Raw genomic sequence first — 22,116 nt, 5'->3', positions numbered from 1 at the left:
AGCATAGCTCTATTCTTTGAGTCACTTGGGATTTATATCTGCTTATCACTATGAAGAACTTGAAAGATCAAAGAACCAAGATTTTTCCCTCAACTACGAGGGGAGGTAAGGAACTGCCATCTAGCTTTGCACTTGATTCACCTTTTGTTTTGAGTAAACTTGCGACACCTACTGCTGCTATTCATTCTGATAGGTCGCATGTTATTGATGATGCCACTTCTGCTTTGCATGATACTTATGATGAAACTACTTCTATGCTTGATAATATTGTGCCACTAGGTGAATTTCTTGATAAGCAACTTGCTAGGGTTAGAGAGAATCAAATTATTGAAACTGTTAATAATGATGAAAGTGATGATGAAGATTCTCCCCCCAGATATGAATTGCCTGTTGTGCCTGAGGGTTATGTTATGGATGAAGAAACTTCTAGAGACTTCTTAGCTTGCAATGATAGATCTGATCTTAAGAAATTATTATCTAAGCTTAAATAAAAGTGTTTGAATGCAAGAATGAAATATGACCCTGCTTTTGCTACTTCACCTATCTGTATTTCTAATAAGGATTATGATTTCTCTGTCGATCCTGAGTTAATTACTTTGGTTGAATCTGATCCTTTTTATGGCTATGAATTTGAAACTGTTGTGGCACATCTTACTAAATTAAATGATATAGCCACCCTGTTTACACATGATGAGAAAACTCGCTATACTTTATCCTTAAGTTGTTTCCGTTCTCATTAAAGGGTGATGCTAAAACATGGTTTTAATTCTCCTGCTTCTGGTTGTGTGCGTAGTCCCCAGGATATGATTTATTTCTTCTCCGCTAAATATTTCTCCGCTCATAAGAAACAAGCTGCCTTAAGGGAAATATATAATTTTGTGCAAATTGAAGAAGAGAGTCTCCCACAAGCTTGGGGGAGGCTTCTTCGATTACTTAATGCTTTGACTGATCATCCTCTCAAGAAAAATTAAATACTTGATATCTTTTATAATGGACTAATCGATACTTCCAGAGACCACCTGGATAGTTGTGTTGGTTGTGTTTTCAGGGAAAGAACTGTTGATCAAGCTGAATTGCTATTGAATAATATGTTCACTAATGAAAATAATTGGACAGTTCCTGAACCAACTCCTAAGCCAACTCCGAAGAAAAGGGGTATTCTCTTTCTCAGTCGTGAAGATATGCAAGAGGCAAAGAAATCTATGAAAGAAAAAGGTATTAAAGCTGAAGATGTTAAGAATTTACCACCTATTGAAGAAATACATGGTCTTGATAACCCGACACAGGTAGTAAAGGTAAATTCTCTCTATAGATTTGATGAAGGTGATATTCCTCATTATAAGTCTGCTAGCCAATGCTTAGATGAGTTTGATAATTTTAATGTTAAACAAGAAAACTTCAGTGCTTATGTTGGTAGACAATTGAAACGTAATGCTAATATGCTTGAACACTTGAGTGATTATATGTCTAGAGTTAAAGGTGAACTTAAACTTATTAGTAAACATGCTTCTATGGTTACCACTCAAGTAGAACAAGTACATAAGGCTCAGAATGATTTGCTCAATGAATTAAATAACAAGAAAAATGATAATGTTGTTAGAGTTATGACTAGAGGGGGTAAAATGACTCAGGAACCTTTGTATCCTGAGGGCCATCCTAAGAGAATTGAGCAAGATTCTCAGAGAACTAATGTTGATGCACCTAGTTCTTCTAAGAAGAAGAAGAAGAAAAATGATAGGACTTTGCATGCTTCTAGTGAACCTGTTGTTGAGACACCTGAGAATCCCAATGATATTTCTATTTCTGATGCTGAAACACAATCTGGTAATGAACATGAACCTAGTGATAATGTTAATGATGATGTTCATGTTGATGCTCAACCTAGCAACGATAATGATGTAGAGATTGAACCTCTGTTGATCTTGATAACCCACTATCAAAGAATCAACGTTATGATAAGAGAGACTTCGTTGCTAGGAAACACGGTAAAGAAAGAGAACCATGGATTCAGAAACCCATGCCTTTTCCTCCTAAACCATCCAAGAAAAAGGATGATGAGGATTTTGAGCGCTTTGCTGAAATGATTAGACCTATATTTTTGTGTATGCGTTTGATTAATATGCCTAAAATGAACCCTTATGCTAAATATATGAAGGATATTGTTACAAATAAAAGAAAGATACCGGAAGCTGAAATTTCCACCATGCTTGCTAATTACACTTTTAAGGGTGGAATACCAAAGAAATTTGGAGATCCAGGAGTACCAACTATACCATACTCCATTAAAAGAAACTATGTTAAAACTGCCTTATGTGATCTTGGAGCCGGTGTTAGTGTTATGCCTCTTTCTTTTTATCGTAGACTTGATTTGAATAAGTTGACACCTACTGAAATATCTTTGCAAATGGATGATAAATCAACTACTATACCTGCCGGTATTTGTGAGGATGTGCCTGTTGTGGTTGCAAACGTTACTATTTTAATGGACTTTATTATTCTTGATACTCCCGAGGACGATAGTATGTCGATTATCCTTGGTAGACCCTTTCTGAATACTGCAGGGGCTGTTATTTATTGCAACAAAGGCAATGTCACTTTTCATGTTAATGGTAATGAGAATATAGTACACTTTCCGAGGAAACAGCCTCAAGTCCACAGTATCAATTCTATTGGAAAATTTTCAACAATCACTATTGGAGGTTTTGAATTTCCTCTTCCTACTGTCAAGAAGAAATATGATATTCCTATTGTTGGGGAGGTGCATATCCCCGTTGAGGTAACCTAGTGTTATTCGAAATTTCTCTGGTTTCACGTTATTCGAAATGAGTTTGTTAACAAGACCTGATCAACCTTGTTAGTGGATTCCCTTTGATGAGCATGAGATGGATGAAGTTAGAAAACACAACTCTCTGTACCCTCTTTCTACTTTCGGTTATTTATATTAAATAAAGCAAAAATAGTATTTTATGTCTGTTTTCTGAATTATCCATGCAATAAAAAATACCCCGAAAATAAAAGTTCTCCAAATGCCCTGAAAATGAAATGTGATTTTTTTCTAGAATATTTGAGGATTTTAGGCACTGGGAACACAGCAGGGGGAGCAGCCACGTGCGCACGAGGGTGGAGGGCACGCCCACCCCCCCTTGGCGCCCCTACCTCATGGGCCCCACGTGGGCCCCCTCCACTTATCCTTGCACCCACACACTTCGTCTTGCTCCAGAAAAAATCACCCACCAGCTCAAACCCAAGTTCTAGCTCATCTTGCCGCCATTTTCGATCTCCTTGCTCAAAGCTCCATTCACAAAACTGCTTTGGGGGATTGTTCTTCAGTATGTGACTCCTCCATTGGTCCAATTAGTTCTTGTTCTAGTGCTTTATTTATTGCAAATTTTTCTTCTTAGGTGACCCTGTTCTTGAGCTTGCATGCAAATTTATGTGGTCAAAAGTAGTTTTAATGCATGATATAACCTCTAGGTACTTGTAGGAGTGGTTGCTATCGATCTTGTTGAGTTTGGTTCACTTTTATTTTTGATGGTGCTATTGTTGCTAAACGGATAAATCTGAACCGTACTAAGGGCCCCATCCTTGGAGGCATCTGATACGTCTCCGTCGTATCTACTTTTCCAAACACTTCTGCCCTTGTTTTGGACTCTAACTTGCATGATTTGAATGGAACTAACCTGGACTGACGCTGTTTTCAGCAGAATTACCATGGTGTTATTTATGTGCAGAAACAAAAGTTCTCGGAATGACCTGAAACTTCACGGAGCAACTTTTTGGAAAATATAAAAAATACCTGCAAAAGATGAAGGCCAGGGGGCCCACCACCTGTCCACAAGGGTGGGGGCATGCCTGCCCCCCTAGGGCGCGCCCCCTACCTCGCGGGCCCCCTGGAGCTCCTCCGACTCCAACTCCAACTCTATATACTTTGTTTCGGGGAGAAAAAATCAGAGAGAAGGATTCATCGCGTTTTACGATACGAAGCTGCCGCCAAGCCCTAAAACCTCTTGGGAGGGCTGATCTGGAGTCTGTTCGGGGCTCCGGAGAGGGGAATCTATCGCCATCGTCATCATCAACCATCCTCCATCACCAATTTCATGATGCTCACCGCCGTATGTAAGTAATTCCATCATAGGCTTGCTGGACGATGATGGGTTGGATGGGATCTATCATGTAATCGAGTTAATTTTGTTAGGGTTTGATCCCTAGTATCCACTATGTTCTGAGATTGATGTTGCTATGTCTTTGCTATGCTTAATTCTTGTCACTAGGGCCCGAGTGCCATGATTTCAGATCTGAACCTATTATGTTTTCATCAATATATGAGAGTTCTTGATCCTATCTTGCAAGTCTATAGTCACCTATTATGTGTTATGATCCGTTAACGCCGAGGTGACAATAATCGGGATACTTACCGGTGATGACCATAGTTTGAGGAGTTCATGTATTCACTATGTGTTAATGCTTTGTTCTGGTACTCTATTAAAAGGAGGCCTTAATATCCCTTAGTTCCCATAAGGACCCCGCTGCCACGAGAGGGTAGGACAAAAGATGTCATGCAAGTTCTTTTCCATAAGCACGTATGACTATATTCAGAATACATGCCTATATTATATCAATGAATTGGAGCTAGTTCTGTGTCACCCTAGGTTATGACTGTTACATGATGAACCGCATCCGACATAATTCTCCATCACTGATCCATTGCCTACGAGCTTTCCACATATTGTTCTTCGCTTATTTACTTTTCCGTTGCTATTGCTATCATCACTACAAAATACCAAAAAATTACTTTTGCTACTATTACCTTTTGCTAAAATTACCACTACTATCATATTACTTTGCTACTAAACACTTTGCTGCAGATATTAAGTTTCCAGGTGTGGTTGAATTGACAACTCAGGTGCTAATACTTGAGAATATTCTTTGGCTCCCCTTGTGTCGAATCAATAAATTTGGGTTGAATACTCTACCCTCGAAAACTGTTGAGATCCCCTATACTTGTGGGTTATCAAGACTATTTTCTGGTGTCGTTGCCGGGGAGCATAGATCTATTCTTTGAGTCACTTGGGATTTATATCTGCTTATCATTATGAAGAACTTGAGAGATCCAAAAACCAAGATTTATCCCTCAACTACGAGGGGAGGTAAGGAACTGCCATCTAGCTCTGCACTTCATTCACCTTCTGTTATGAGTAAGCTTGCGAGACCTAAACCTGCTTCTGCTATTCGTTCTGATATGTCGCATGTTATTGATGATGTCACTTCTGCTATGCATGATACTTATGATGAAACTACTTCTATGCTTGATAATACTATGCCACTTGGTGAATTTCTTGATGAACAACTTGCTAGGGCTAGAGAGAATGAAAATATTGAATCTGATAATACTGATAAAATTGATGATGAAGACTTGCCTGTTATTCTCGAGGGTTATGTTTTTGATAAAGAAGCTTCTTTAGCTATTTTAGCTTGCAAAGATAGATAAAAACTTAAGAAGTTATTAGCTAAATGGAATCAGCAATCACTAAATGCTAGAATGAAACATGATCCTGCTTTTGCTACTTCACCTATCTGTGTTACTGATAAGGATTATGAATTCTCTGTTGATCCTGATATACTTACTTTGGTTGAATCTGATCCTTTTGATGGCTATGAATCTGAAACTGTTGTGGCACATCTTACTAAATTAAATGATATAGCTACCCTGTTCACTAATGATGAGAGAACTCGCTACTTTTATATCCTTAAAATATTTCCGTTCTCATTAGAGGGTGATGCTAAGATATTGTTTAATTCTCTTGGTCCTAGTTGTGTGTGTAGTCCCCAGGATATGATTTATTACTTCTCTGCTAAATATTTCCCGGCTCATAAGAAACAAGCTGCTTTAAGGGATATATATAATTTTGTGCAAATTGAAAAAGAGAGTCTCCCACAAGCTTGGGGGAGGCTTCTCAAATTATTTAATGCTTTACCTGATCATCCTCTTAAGAAAAATGAAATACTTGATATCTTTTATAATGGACTAACTGACGCCTCCAGAGATTACCTGGATAGTTCTGCTGATTCTGTTTTCAGGGAAAGAACGCCGGATGAAGCTAAAATCCTATTGAATAATATGTTGACAAATGAAAATAATTGGACACCTCCTGAGCCAGTTCCTGAGCATATTCCTAAACCAACTCCGAAGAAGAGGGGTATTCTATTTCTTCGTCCTGAAGATATGCAAGAGGAAAATAAATCTATGAAAGAAAAAGGTATTAGAGCTGAAGATGTTAAGAATTTACCTCCTATTGAAGAAATACATGGTCTTAATTTACCGCTTGTTGAAGAAAAACATGGTCTTGATAACCCGACACATGTAGTAAAGGTAAATTCTCTCTATAGATATGATAAAGCTGAAATCCCATTTACTAAGTTTGCTAGCCCATGCTTAGATGAGTTTGATAAATTTAGGGCTAAGCAAGAATATTTTAATGATTATTTTGGTAGACAATTGAAATACAATTCAAATATGCTTGAACACTTGGGTGATTATATGGCTAATGTTAAAAGTGAACTTAAACTTACTAGTAAACATGCTTCTATGGTTACCACTCAAGTAGAACAAGTACTTAAAGCTCAAAATGATTTGCTCAATGAATTGAATAGTAAGAATAATGATTATGCTATTAGGGTGGCTACTAGAACTGGTAGAATGACTCAGGAACCTTTGTATCCTTAAGGCCACCCTAAGAGAATTGAGCAAGATTCTCAGAGAAATAATGTAGATGCACCTAGTCCTTCTAAAAGGAAGAAAAAGAAAAATGATAAGACTTTGCATGCTTCTAGTGAACCTATTACTGAAACACCTGAGAATCCAAATGATATTTCTATTTCTGATGCTGAAACGCAATCTGGTAATGAACCTGAAACTAGTGATAATGTTATTAATAATGTTCATGATGATGCTCAACCTAGTAATGATAATGATATAGAAATTGAACCTGCTGTTGATCTTGATAACCCACAATCAAAGAATCAACGTTATGATAAGAAAGACTTTGTTGCTAGGAAACATGGTAAAGGAAGAGAACCATGGGTTCAGAAACCCATGCCTTTTCCTCCCAAACCATCCAAGAAAAAGGATGATGAGGATTTTAAGCGCTTTGCTGAAATGATTAGACATATCTTTTTGCGTATGCGATTAACTGATATGCTCAAAATGAATCCTTATGCTAAGTATATGAAAGATATTGTTACAAATAAAAGAAAGATAACGGAAGCTGAAATTTCCACCATGCTTGCTAATTACACTTTTGAGGGTGGAATACCTAAGAAAGTAGGAGATCCCGGTGTACCAACTATACCATGCTCCATTAAAAGAAATTATGTTAAAACTGCTTTATGTGATCTTGGAGTCGGTGTTAGTGTTATGCCTCTCTCTTTATATCGTAGACTTGATTTGAATAAGTTGACACCTACTGGAATATCTTTGCAAATGGCTGATAAATCAACTGCTGTACCTGTCGGTATTTGTGAGGATGTGCCTGTTGTAGTTGCAAACGTTACTATTTTAAAGGACTTTGTTATTCTTGATATTCCCGAGGACGATAGTATGTCTATTATTCTTGGAAGACCCTTTTTGAATACTGCAGGTGTTGTTATTGATTGCACTAAAGGCAATGTCACTTTTCATGTTAATGGTAATGAGCATACGGTACACTTTCCGAGGAAACAACCTCAAGTCCACAGTATCAATTCTATTGGAAAAATTCCATCGATTATATTTGGAGGTTTCGAATTTCCTCTTCCTACTGTCAAGAAGAAATATGATATTCTTATTGTTGGGGATGTGCATATCCCCGTTGAGGTAACATAGTGTTATTCGAAATTTCTCCGGTTCCATGTTATTCGGAATGAGTTTGTTAACAAGACCTGATCAACCTTATTAGTGGATTCCTTTTGATGAGCATCAGATGGATGAAACTAGAAGGCAAAACCTTCTGTACCCCACTTTTGCTTTTTGTTATTTATATTAAATAAAATAAAAAGAAGTATTTTTCTGTCTGTTATCTGATTATCCGTGCAATATAAAAATACCCCAAAAATAAAAGTTCTCCAAATGCCCTGAAATTTAAATATGATTTTTTCTAGAATATTTGAGAATATTTGGCACTGAAAACACAGCAGGGGGGTCATCCATGTGGCCACGAGGGTGGAGGGCGCGCCCTACTCCCCTGGACGCGCCCCCTGCCTCGTGGGCCCACGGTGGCCCTCCTCCACTTATCCTTTCACCCACACACTCCTTCTTCCTCCCTCAAACACGAGTAACCAGCTCAAACCCGAGTCCAAGCTCGTTTTGCTGCCATTTTCGATCTCCTTGCTCAAAGCACCTCTCACAAAACTGCTTGGGGAGATTGTTCCTTGGTATGTGACTCCTCCATTTGTCCAATTAATTTTTGTTCTTCTGCTTTATTCATTGCAAATTTGTGCTGCCTAGGTGGCCATGTTCTTGAGCTTGCATGTCAAATTTATATGGTTCCAAGTAGTTTTGATGCATGTTATAGGCTCTAGGCACTTGTAGGAGTAGTTGCTATCAATATTATTGAGTTTGGTTTACTTTTATTTTGAAGTTACTAAAAAAAATCAGAATTTTTTCAGAGGAAGAAATATGCTTAGGAAAATGTTCCAGGGTGGTTCTTCAAGAAAGCAAGGACCCAGGCTTGCAATGTGTGATGCTGATGAAGAGCCACCAAGAGACGCTCCAGTGCATCCTTGCGAATGGACTTCTGAGAACTTTATGGATCGAGCAGGAATTAAGGAAGAATTTAACGCATATTTGTGTAACGCTGATCTTGTGAGCTTCAAGGAAGAGAAGTGCATCCAGTATCACAATCTCACTAGTTCCTTTGTGAGGAGGTTTGAATTTTCATCTTCACGTAATTCTCCAACTGTCCTGTTTGATCTTTATGAAAATTCTTACACTATGGACTTAGAGGATTTTACCACTGCTTGCAAACTTCCACAATTGGGTTGTATCAGGGATCCTCGCAAATCTAAATTTAGAGATTTTCTTGCTAGTATAATTGTGGGGGAATCTAGAGATATAACACAAGCTACCATAGGGAGCATTCACTTTCCTGCTATACATTATTTTGCTCTCTTCATAGGTAGATGCATTAATGGTAAAGATGAAGCATGTCATATGTGTGTTCCTGATCTCAGTATTCTTAGGAGTGCTGTGTTAGGAGACAAATCTTATAATTTGCGAGCCATTGTTGCACGTAGGTTGCATCTTAATAGATTTAATGGAGATTCTTTGGTGGAATTTATGCAACCCGCATAGCTAATTTTCTTGGTATAGCCATACGTGAATATGATATTGAATTACCTCCTGCTTACCTCTCCAGTATCGACTAATCTTTGACAGACGGCGTGCTGTCCGCATTACTCTCCCTGCTCCTGCCTTCTTTGATTATCAGGCAAAAGGAAGATATATTATTACCAGAGAGGAGGCAGATGAGTACGAGAGGAGGGCTGAGGCCGCTTGTCGCCTCGCTACAGCTCAGGAGGCGATAGCCGTTGCATCGCAGTATGACCCCAACTACTATTATGGATATCCGCCAGGCCAGCCATGGCCATAGACCAACTTAGGCCAAAAGCCTAAGCTTGGGGGAGTACGTATTTCCCACCAACATTACATTTATGTTCACACACTCATTGCTAGATGTCGGTCTCATACTTTTTCATTGTATCATCCATGCTAGTTTATTTCCTTTTTATGCTTTCTTTTTGTGTGTTTAATAAACCTTAAGAAAAACCAAAAAATAGTTGTAGCTTTTAATTAGTTTACTTTCCATGCTTGTAGCACTAATTAAGAAGAAAACCCAAAAAGATTTCATGTTCTTATTTTGCTTGTTGGGAGCTTTCCCGTGTAAATAGTTTTTTTCTTTTCTTTGGGGTCAATAGGAGAAGACCATGATTAAATTCTTGAAGTGGCTCTTATATGCATAAATGTTGATCTGACAAAAGAGCCCATATTGCCTTGTCTTCTCCTGTTTATTGAATGCTTGCATATTCCGGCTTAGTCCAATGCACGTGCACAATTATTATTATTCACACCATTCGGTCGTGCAAGTGAAAGGGAATTATGACGATATATGATGGACTGATTGAGATGAGAAAGGCTGGTATGAACTCAACCTCTTTTGTTTTTGTAAATATGATTAGTTCATTGTTCCTGATTTGGCCTATTATGAATAAACATGTTTGCAATGACAACTAGAGATCATAGTTCTTGTTCCATGCTTGATTAGCTATGAGCTATAATGGTTTACCTTGAGTGCCAACATGCTATTGAAATGTTTATGATGTGGTATGATAGGGTGGTATCCTCCTTTGAATGATTTAAGTGACTTGACTTGGCGCATGTTCACGCATGTAGTTGAAACAAAATCAACATAGCCTTCACGATATTTATGTTCATGGTGGATTATATCCTACTCATGCTTGCATTCGGTGTTGATTAATTTTAATGCATGTTCATGACTGTTGTTGCTCTCTAGCTGATCGCTTCCCAGTCTTTTGCTAGCCTTCACCTGTACTAAGCGGGAATACTGCTTGTGCATCCAATCCCTTAAACCCCAAAGTTATTCCACATGAGTCCACTATAGCTACCTATTTACGGTATCTACCTGCCGTTCCAAGTAAATTTGTATGTGCCAAACTCTAAACCTTCAAATAAATATCCTATTTTGTACGCTCTAATAGCTCATGTATCAACTAGGGTTGTCTGTATCTTCCATGTTAGGCGGGTTAGTCTCAAGAGGAGTGGACTCCTCTCCACACTAACGAGAAAGTGGCTGGTCACCGGGATGCCCAGTCCCATGCTTTATGCAAACTAAATCAAAATAATTGCAAACAAAACTCCCCCTGGGACTCTTGTTAGTTGGAGGCACTCGTTGTTTCGAGCAAGCCATGGATCGATGCTTGTTGGTGGAAGTGGGAGTATAAACTTTACCATTCTATTTGGGAACCGCCTATAATGTGTGTAGCATGGAAGATATCGCCATCTCTTGGTTGTTATGTTGACAATGAAAGTATACCGCTCAAAATATTATTCATCTCTATTTCAAAACCGAGCTCTGGCACCTCTACAAATCCACGCTTCCCTCTGCGAAGGGCCTATCTATTTACTTTTATGCTGAGTCATCATCCTCTTATTAAAAAGCACCAGTTGGAGAGCACTGCTGTCGTTTGCATTCATTATTGTTATTTTACATTGGGTATCACTTGACTGGATCTCTTTTACCATGAATTATAATGTCTAGTTGGTCCTTGATCTTTAAAGGTGCTCTGCATTTATGTTTTGCAGTCTCAGAAAGGGCTAGCGAGATACCATCTTGTTATATCATATTATGATTGTTTTGAGAAAGTGCTGTCATCCGAGATTTATTATTATTGCTCGCTAGTTGATTATGCCATTGATATGAGTAAACTTGAGACCTAAGCGTTATTGTGAATGTGGTTAGTTATAATATTTGCTGAAAACTTGAATGCTGGCTATACATATTTACAACAACAAGAGCAAACAGAGTTTGTAAAAGTTTTTCTTTATCACTTTCAGTTTGTCAACTGAATTGCTTGAGGACAAGCAAAGGTTTAAGCTTGGGGGAGTTGATATGTCTCCGTCGTATCTCCTTTTCAAAACACTTTTGCCCTTGTTTTGGACTCTAACTTGCATGATTTGAATGGAACTAACCCGGACTGACGATGTTTTCAGCAGAATTACCATGGTGTTATTTATGTGCAGAAACAAAAGTTCTCGGAATGACCTGAAACTTCACGGAGCAACTTTTTTGAAAATATAAAAAATACCTGCAAAAGATGAAGGCCAGGGGGGCCACCACCTTTCCATGAGGGTGGGGGCGCGCCCTAGGGGGGCAGGCGCCCTGGAGCTCCTCCGACTCCAACTCCAACTCTATATATTTTGTTTCGGGGAGAAAAAATCAGAGAGAAGGATTCATCGCGTTTTACGATACGGAGCCGCCGCCAAGCCCTAAAACCTCTCGAGAGGGCTGATCTGGAGTCTGTTCGAGGCTCCAGAGAGGGGAATCAGTCGCCATCGTCATCATCAACCATCCTCCATCACCAATTTCATGATGCTCACCACCGTGCATGAGTAATTCCATCGTAGGCTTGCTGGACGGTGATGGGTTGGATGGGATCTATCATGTAATCGAGTTAGTTTTGTTAGGGTTTGATCCCTAGTATCCACTATGTTTTGAGATTGATGTTGCTATGACTTTGCTATGCTTAATGCTTGTCACTAGGGCCCGAGTGCCAGGATTTCAGATCTGAACCTATTATGTTTTCATCAATATATGAGAGTTCTTGATCCTATCTTGCAAGTCTATAGTCACCTATTATGTGTTATGATCCGTTAACCCCGAAGTGACAATAATCGGGATACTTACCGGTGATGACCGTAGTGTGAGGAGTTCATGTATTCACTATGTGTTAATGCTTTGTTCCGGTACTCTATTAAAAGGAGGCCTTAATATCCCTTAGTTTCCGTAAGGACCCCGCTGCCACGGGAGGGTAGGACAAAAGATGTCATGCAAGTTCTTTTCCATAAGCACGTATGACTATATTTGGAATACATGCCTACATTATATCAATGAACTGGAGCTAGTTCTTTGCCACCCTAGGTTATGACTGTTACATGATGAACCGCATCCGGCATAATTCTCCATCACTCATCCATTACCTACGAGCTTTCCACATATTGTTCTTCGCTTATTTACTTTTCCGTTGCTATTGCTATCATCACTACAAAATACCTAAAAATTTACTTTTGCTACTATTACCTTTTGCTACCGTTACCACTACTATCATATTACTTTGCTACTAAATACTTTGCTGTAGATATTAAGTTTCTAGGTGTGGTTGAATTGACAACTTAGCTACTAATACTTGAGAATATTCTTTGGCTCCCCTTGTGTCGAATCAATAAATTTGGGTTGAATACTCTACCCTCGAAAACTGTTGTGATCCCCTATACTTGTGTGTTATCAGCATCTTTGCCTCGCACCTTGCTGCACACTTTAACATACCTATCAGGCATTATGAGAAAGTGGAAAAGTTGCTGCCTCCTATTGCTCTAGGTTATAAGAGTATGGTAGCACATGAGTTTATTGTTAAGGATAAGAATAAGACATTCAAATATAAATTTATATTTAACAAAAATTATTGTGAGTTTATTACCTTTCCTGCGCCCTCTGTGTTCAATATATTTTCACGCATATACCTTGTCCTGCTGGAGGCCATTCATGCCTACCGGAGCCAGATGTCAGCTGCAGAGCCAGAGCCACCATTTGACCCTCACCGTCAGTCCATTTATCAGTGGAATCCGGAGGAGATCGCCAGCCAGTGGCAATTTGAGGACCCTTCTCAATATGACCCCAACTACAGTTTTGATCCATGGGCATAGACCAACTTAGGCCAAAAGCCTAAGCTTGGGGGAGTACGTATTTCTCACCGACATTACATTCATGTTCACACACTCATGCCAGTTGTTGGTGCTCATACTTTTTCATTGTATCATCCATGCTAGTTTATTTTCTTTTTAAGCTTTCTTCTTGTGTGTTTGAAAAACCTTAAGAAAAACCAAAAAATTAGTTGTAGCTTTTAGCTAGTTTATTTTCCATGCCTGTAGTAGCAACTAAAAAGAAAACCCAAAAAGATTTCATGTTCTTCTTTTGCTTGTTGGGAGCTTTCCCGTGTAAATAGTTTTGTTTTATTTCTTTCCTTTGGGGTCGAGAGGAGAATACTATAATGAAAATGTTGAGTGGCTCTCATATGCATTATTATTGATCTAACAAAGAGCTCATATTACCTTGTCTTCTCTCTTGAATGGAATGCTTGCAGATTCTAGCTTAGTCCAATGCACGTGCTCTATTATTATTATCCACACTATTCGATCGTGCGAGTGAAAGGCAATAATGACGATGTATGATGAACTGATTGAGATGAGAAAAGCCGGTATGAACTCGACCCCTCTTGTTTTTGTAAATATGATTAGTTCATCATTCCTGATTCAGCCTATTATGAAAGAAACATGTTTGCAATGACAATTAGAAATTGTAGTTGCTTATGCCATGCTTAATTAGCTAGGAGTTTATAATGGTTTACCTTGCGTGCCAACATGCTATTAAAATGGTTGTGATGTGGTATGATTGGGTGGTATCCTCCTTTGAACGATTCGAGTGGCTTGACTTGGCACATGTTCACGCATGTAGTTGAAACAAATCAACATAGCCTCTACGATATTTATGTTCATGGTGCATTATATCCTACTCATGCTTGCATTCAGTGTTGATTAATTTTAATGCATGCTCATGACTGTTGTCGCTCTCTAGCTGGTCGCTTCCCAGTCTCTTTCTAGCCTTCACCTGTACTAGGCGGGAATACTGCTTGTGCATCCAACTCCATAAACCCAAAAGTTATTCCATATGAGTCCACCATACCTTCCTATATACGATATCTTCCTGCCGTTCCAAGTAAATATGTATGTGCCAAACTCTAAACCTTCAAATAAACATTCTGTTTTGTATGCTCGAATAGCTCATGTATCAACTAGGGCTATCTGTATCCTCCATGCTAGGCGAGTTATTCTCAAGAGGAGTGGACTCCGCTCCTCATTCATGAGAAAATGGCTGGTCACCGGGATTCCCAGTCCCATGCTCAAATCAAATCAAAACAATTGCAAACAAAACTCCCCCAGGATTGTTGTTAGTTGGAGGCACCCATTCTTTCGGGCAAGCCATGGATTGATGCTTGTTGGTGGTGGGGGAGTATAAACTTTACCATTCTTCTTGGGAACCGCCTATAATGTGTGTAGCATGGAAGATATCGAGATCTCTCGGTTGTTATGTTGACAATCAAAGTATACCGCTCAAAATATTATTCATCTCTATTTCAAAATCGAGCTCTGGCACCTCTACAAATCTCTGATTCCCTCTGCGAAGGGCCTATCCATTTACTTCTATGTTGAGTCATCATCCTCTTATTAAAAAGCACCAGTTGGAGAGCACCGCTGTCATTTGCATGTATTACTGTTAGTTTACATTGTGTATGACTTGACTGGATCTCTTTTACCATGAATTACAATGTCTAGTCAGCACTTAATCTTTAGAGGTGCTCTGTATTTATGTTTTGCAATCTCAGAAAGGGCTAGCCAGATACCATCTTGTTATATCATATTATGATTGTTTTGAGAAAGTGTTGTCATCTGAGATTTATTATTATTGCTCGCTAGTTGATTATGCCATTGATATGAGTACACATGAGACCTAAATGTTATTGTGAATATGAAGTTCATAATCTTTGCTGAAAACTTGAATGCTGGCTTTACATATTTACAACAACAAGAGCAAACAGAGTTTGTAAAAGTTTTTCTTTATCACTTTTAGTTTATCAACTGAATTGCTTGAGGACAAGCAAAGGTTTAAGCTTGGGGGAGTTGATACGTCTCCGTCGTATCTACTTTTCCAAACACTTTTGCCCTTCTTTTGGACTCTAACTTGCATGATTTGAATGGAACTAACCCGGACTAACGTTGTTTTCAGCAGAATTGCCATGGTGTTATTTTTGTGCAGAAATAAAAGTTCTCGGAATGACCTGAAAATCAATGGAGATTATTTTTGGCATATATAAAAAATATTGGCAAAAAGATCCACGTCAGGGGGGCCACACCCTGTCCACAAGGGTGGGGGGTACGCCTACCCACCTGGGCGCGCCCCCTGCCTCGTGGCCCCCCTGACGCTCCACCGACCTCAACTCCAACTCCATATTTCGTGTTCGGGGAGAAAAAAATCAGGGAGAAGGATTCATCGCGTTTTATGATACGGAGCTGCCGCCAAGCCAAGCCCTAAACTCTCTCGGGAGGGCTGATCTGGAGTCCGTTCAGGGCTCCGGAGAGGGGAATCCATCGCCCTCATCATCATCAACCTTCCTCCATCACCAATTTCATGATGCTCACCGTCGTGCGTGAGTAATTCCATCATAGGCTTGCTGGACAGTGATGGGTTGGATGTGATTTATCATGTCATCAAGTTAGTTTTGTTAGGGTTTGATCCCTAGTATCCACTATGTTCTGAGATTGATGTTGCTATGACTTTGCGATGCTTAATGCTTGTCACTAGGGCCCGAGTGCCATGATTTCAGATCTGAACCTATTATGTTTTCATGAATATATGTGAGTTCTTGATCCTATCTTGCAAGTCTATAGTCACCTATTATGTGTTATGATCCGTTAACCCGAAGTGACAATAATCGGGATACTTACTGGTGATGACCGTAGTTTGAGGAGTTCATGTATTCACTATGTGTTAATGCTTTGGTCCGGTACTCTATTAAAAGGAGGCCTTAATATCCCTTAGTTTCCAATAGGACCCCGCTGCCACGGGAGGGTAGGACAAAAGATGTCATGCAAGTTCTTTTCCATAAGCACATATGACTATATTCGGAATACATGCCTACATTACATTGATGAACTGGAGCTAGTTCTCTGTCACTCTATGTTATAACTGTTGCATGATTGATTGCATCCGAGAAAATTCTCCATCACCGACCAATGCCTACGAGCTTTTCATACATTGTTCTTCGCTTATCTACTTTTCCATTGCTACTGTTACAATCACTATAAAACCAAAAATATTACCTTTGCTACCGTTATCACTACTATCATATTACTTTGCTACTAAATACCTTGCTGCAGAAATTAAGTTTCTAGGTGTGGTTGAATTGACAACTCAGCTGCTAATACTTGAGAATATTCTTTGGCTCCCCTTGTGTCGAATCAATAAATTTGGGTTGAATACTCTACCCTTGAAAATTTTTGCGATCCCCTATACTTGTGGGTTATCAGGGTCTTACCTTAATGATCTTTAGTAGTTGAGGATGCTTGCTAGAGATCCAATCATAAGTGCATATGATCCAAGAAGAGAAAGTATGTTAGATTATGCCTCTCCCTCAAATAAAATTGCAATAGTGATTACCGGTCTAGTTATCGATTGCCTAGGGACAAATAACTTTCTTGTGTGACAAAAAGATCTCTACTAAACCTAACTTAGTTGTGTCTTTATCTAAACAGCCCCTACTTTTTATTTACCCACTCTTTATTATCTTGCAAACCTATCCAACAACACCTACAAAGTACCTCTAGTTTCATACTTGTTCTAGGTAAAGCGAACGTTAAGCGTGCATAGAGTTGTATCGATGGTCGATAGAACTTGAGGGAATATTTGTTCTACATTTAGCTCCTCGTTGGTTTCTACACTCTTACTTATCAAAAGAGGCTACAATTTATCCCCTATACTTGTGGGTTATCAAGACCTTTTTCTAGCGTCGTTGTCGGGGAGTTATAGCGTGGGGTGAATATTCTCATGTGTGCTTGTTTGCTTTATCACTAAGTAATTTTTATTTGCTGTTCTAAGTTGTTCTCTATCTTTAGTTATGGATATGGAACACGAAATACCAAAAAAATTAGGTTTATTTGCTACTCATGGAGATGGGGAACCTCCTAAAACCCTCGATGCTCATTATGTGAAAGATATTATGTACTACTTTGATAATCCTGAGAAAACCCCATTCAACTTTATAATGGGAGTAACGTTGGATCAACGTGAATACTTTAGGGATTATCGCTTGACTCAAAAAGGGAAACTATTATGGGTCAAATTTGTACGTTGCATTGGTATGCTCGGCAACTATGCTTGAGATATGATTATACTTGTTGCTCTAGGATGAAGGCTCCACACCTTCCCTTTTCATGTGAACTTAATGATGATGAAACCTTGGCTTCTTATGCTAATGGTGTGGAACAAATAGAAGAATTCGTTGCTTTTATGGGTGCTTATGAAATTGAATCTTTGTTTAAAGAGTTTGAAGATTTTGATGATTCAGTTTACAAACCTGAAAATTTAGCTATCCTTAAACATTGCTATGAGAATTATAGATACAATTCCGATATTGATGAATTTATTGAGAAAGTCTCCGCTGTCCAAGAAGAGACTAATATTTTGCATGAGTCTATGGAATAAGAAATTGATGAAACTATGCGCTCATTGCATGAAAAAGATGATGAGGAGAGTGAAGAAAAAAAAGGAGGAAGAGCGGATTAGTTACCCGTTCCCACCTTCTAATGAGAGTAACTCTTCAACTCATACATTGTTTAATTTCCCTTCGTGCTTACCGAAGGATGATTGCTATGATGATTGTGATGATCCCGTTGATTCTTTTGAAATATCCCTTTTTGATGATGCTTGTTATGCTTGTGGCCAAGATGCCAATATGAATTATGTTTATGGAGATGAACTTGCTATAGTTCCTTATGTTAAACATGAAATTGTTGCTATTGCACCCACGCATGATAGTCCTATTATCTTTTTGAATTCTCCTGGCTACAGTATATCGGAGAAGTTTGCCCTTATTAAGGATTATATTGATGGGTTGCGTTTTACTACTACACATGATGATTTTGATAGATATAATATGCATGTGCTTGCTGCTCCTACTTGCAATTATTATGAGATAGGAACTACATCTCCGTCTCTCCATGTTTCCAATATGATAAAATTGCAAGAAACTGTTTATACCATGCATTGGCCTTTACTATGCGTGCATGAATTGTTCTTTTATGACATGTCGGTGCATAGGAAGAGAGTTAGACTTCGTTGTTGCATGATATATGTTACTTTGTGCTCACTACTAAATCACAAAACATTGGTAATTAAAATTGGCTTTGATATACCTTGGGATCCGGGTGGATCCATTATTGAGCACTATATGCCTAGCTTAATGGCTTTAAAGAAAGTGCTACCAGGGAGACAACCCAGAAGTTTTAGAGAGTCATTGATTTCTGTTGTGTGCTTTTATAAATTTTAAAAATAAAAATAATGTGCCAAGATTTGCCTTTAGGATGTTTACATTGCTTGTTGGTTTCTGCGGTGCAAAACAGAAACTTTGGCTGTACTGCGCGATTTTACATTTTTGACTGGAACATCAAACGGTTATGAAAATTTTTGCAGTGTCTTTCTATACAATTTTTTTTATTTTTCCTAATTTTTTCAGAATTTTTGGAGTACCAGAGGTATGGTGAATGTTCATATTAGTACAGACTGTCCTGTTTAAGACAGATTCTGTTTTTGATGCATAGTTTGCTTGTTTTGATGAAACTATCGATTTCTATCAGTGGATTAAGCTATGGAAAAGTTAAATTACAGTAGCTACAATGAAAAAAAAAATATGAATTGGTTTGCAACAGTACTTAGAGTAGTGATTTGCTTTATTATACTAACGAGTCTTACCAAGTTTTCTGTTGAGTTTTGTGTGGATGAAGTGTTCGAAGATCGAGGATGTCTCGATATGAGGATAAGGAGGAGAGGCAAGAGCTCAATCTTGGGGATGCCCAAGGCACCCCAAGTAAATATTCAAGGAGACTCAAGCGTCTAAGCTTGGGGATGCCCCGGAAGGCATCCCATCTTTCTTCAACAAGTATCGGTATGTTTTCGGATTCGTTTCGTTCATGTGATATGTGCAAATCTTGGAGCGTCTTTTGCATTCAGTTTTCACTTTTCTTTGATGCACCATGCTGGTATGATATAGTCCATGGTTGATTTATAGAATGCTCTTTGCACTTCACTTATATTTTTTGAGTATGGCTTTATAGAATGCTTCATGTGCTTCACTTATATCATTTGAAGTTAGGATTGCCTGTTTCTCTTCACATAGAAAACTGCCATTTGTAGAATGCTCTTGTGCTTCACTTATATTTGTTAGAGCATGGGCATATCTTTTGTAGAAAGAATTCAACTCTCTTGCTTCACTTATATTTATTTAGAGAGATGACATGAATGGGTCATTCACATGGTTAGTCATAAAATCCTACATAAAACTTGTAGATCACTGAATATGATATGTTTGATTCCTTGCAATAGTTTTGCGATATAAAGATGGTGATATTAGAGTCATGCTAGTGGGTAGTTGTGGATTGTAGAAATACTTGTGTTGAAGTTTGTGATTCCCGTAGCATGCATGTATGGTGAACCGTTATGTAACGAAGTTGGAGCATGAGGTATTTATTGATTGTCTTCCTTATGAGTGGTGGTCAGGGACGAGCGATGGTCTTTTCCTACCAATATATCCCCCTAGGAGCATGCACGTAGTACTTTGTTTCGATGACTAATAGATTTTTGCAATAAGTATGTGAGTTCTTTATGACTAATGTTGAGTCCATGGATTATACGCACTCTCACCCTTCCATCATTGCTAGCCTCTTCGGTACCATGCATTGCCCTTTCTCACCTTGAGAGTCGGTGCAAACTTCGCCCGTGCATCCAAACCCCATGATATGATACGCTCTATCACACATAAGCCTCCTTATATCTTCCTCAAAACAGCCACCATACCTACCTATTATGGCATTTCCATAGCCATTCCGAGATATATTGCCATGCAACTTCCATCATCATCATATACATTACTTGAGTATTTATTGTCATATTGCTTTGCATGATCGTAAGATAGCTAGCATGATTTTTTTCATGGCTTGTCCGTTTTTTGATTTCATTGCTACGCTAGATCATTGCACATCCCGGTACACCGCCGGAGGCATTCATATAGAGTCATATCTTTGTTCTAGTATCGAGTTGTAATATTGAGTTGTAAGTAAATAGAAGTTTGATGATCATCATTATTAGAACTTTGTCCCATGATCAAAATAAAAGTGGCCAAAGAAGCCCCCCCCCCAAAAAAAGATAGAGGTCAAAGAAGCCTACAAAAAAAGAGAAAAAAAGAGAAGGGACAATGTTACTATCCTTTTACCACACTTGTGCTTCAGAGTAGCACCATGTTCTTCATATAGAGAGTCTCTTGAGTTATCACTTTCATATACTAGTGGGAATTTTAATTATATAACTTGGCTTGTATATTCCAACGATGGGCTTCCTCAAATGCCCTAGGTCTTCATGAGCAAGCAAGTTGGATGCACACCCACTTAGTTTCAGTTTGAGCTTTCATACACTTATAGCTCTTAGTGCATCCGTTGCATGGCAATCCCTACTCCTCGCATTGACATCAATTGATGGGCATCTCCATAGCCCGTTGATTAGCCGCGTCGATGTGAGACTTTCTCCTTTTTTGTCTTCTCCACACAACCTCCACCATCATATTCTATTCCACCTATAGTGCTATGTCCATGGCTCACGCTCATGTATTGCGTGAAAGTTGAAAAGGTTTGAGAACGTCAAAAGTATGAAACAATTGCTTGTCTTATCATAAGGGGTTGTGCATGATTTGACAATTTTGTGTGGTATGGAGCATAGCCAGACTATATGATTTTGTAGGGATAACTTTCTTTGGCCATGTTATTTTGAAAAGACATGATTGCTTTATTAGTATGCTTGAAGTATTATTGTCTTAATGTCAAATGATAGACTATTGCTTTGAATCACTCGTGTCTTAATATTCATGCCATGATTAGATTACATGATCAAGATTATGCTAGCTAGCATTCCACATCAAAAATTATCTTTTTTATCATTTACCTACTCGAGGACGAGCAAAAATTAAGCTTGGGGATGCCGATACGTCTCCGTCTTATCTATTATTAAGCTTGGCATGGAATAATATTATACAACTTTCATATACTTTTGGCAACTTCTTATACTATTTTTGGGGACTAACATATCGATCCAGTGCCTAGTACCAGTTCCTGTTTGTTGCATGTTTTTGTTTCGCAGAAAATCCATATCAAACGGAGTCCAAACGGGATAAAAACTGACGGAGATTTTTTTTGGAATATATGTGATTTTGGAAGAAGAATCAACGCGAGACGATGCCCGAGGGAGCCACGAGGCAGGGGCGCGCCCTGGGCCCTCGTGGCCACCCCTTAAGGCGGTTGGTGCCCTTCTTTCGCCGCAAGAAAGCTAATATCCGGATAAAAATCGTGTCCAAAATTCAGCCCAATCGGAGTTACAGATCTCCAGGAATTTAAGAAACGGTGAAAGGGCAGAATCTGGAACGCAGAAACAGAGAGAGACAGAGAGACATATCCAATCTCGGAGGGGCTCT

This window comes from Triticum urartu, chromosome 2 (genome assembly GCF_003073215.2).
Source record: "Triticum urartu cultivar G1812 chromosome 2, Tu2.1, whole genome shotgun sequence".
Lineage (NCBI taxonomy): Eukaryota > Viridiplantae > Streptophyta > Magnoliopsida > Poales > Poaceae > Triticum > Triticum urartu.
Note: the sequence above shows the minus strand (reverse complement) of the source record.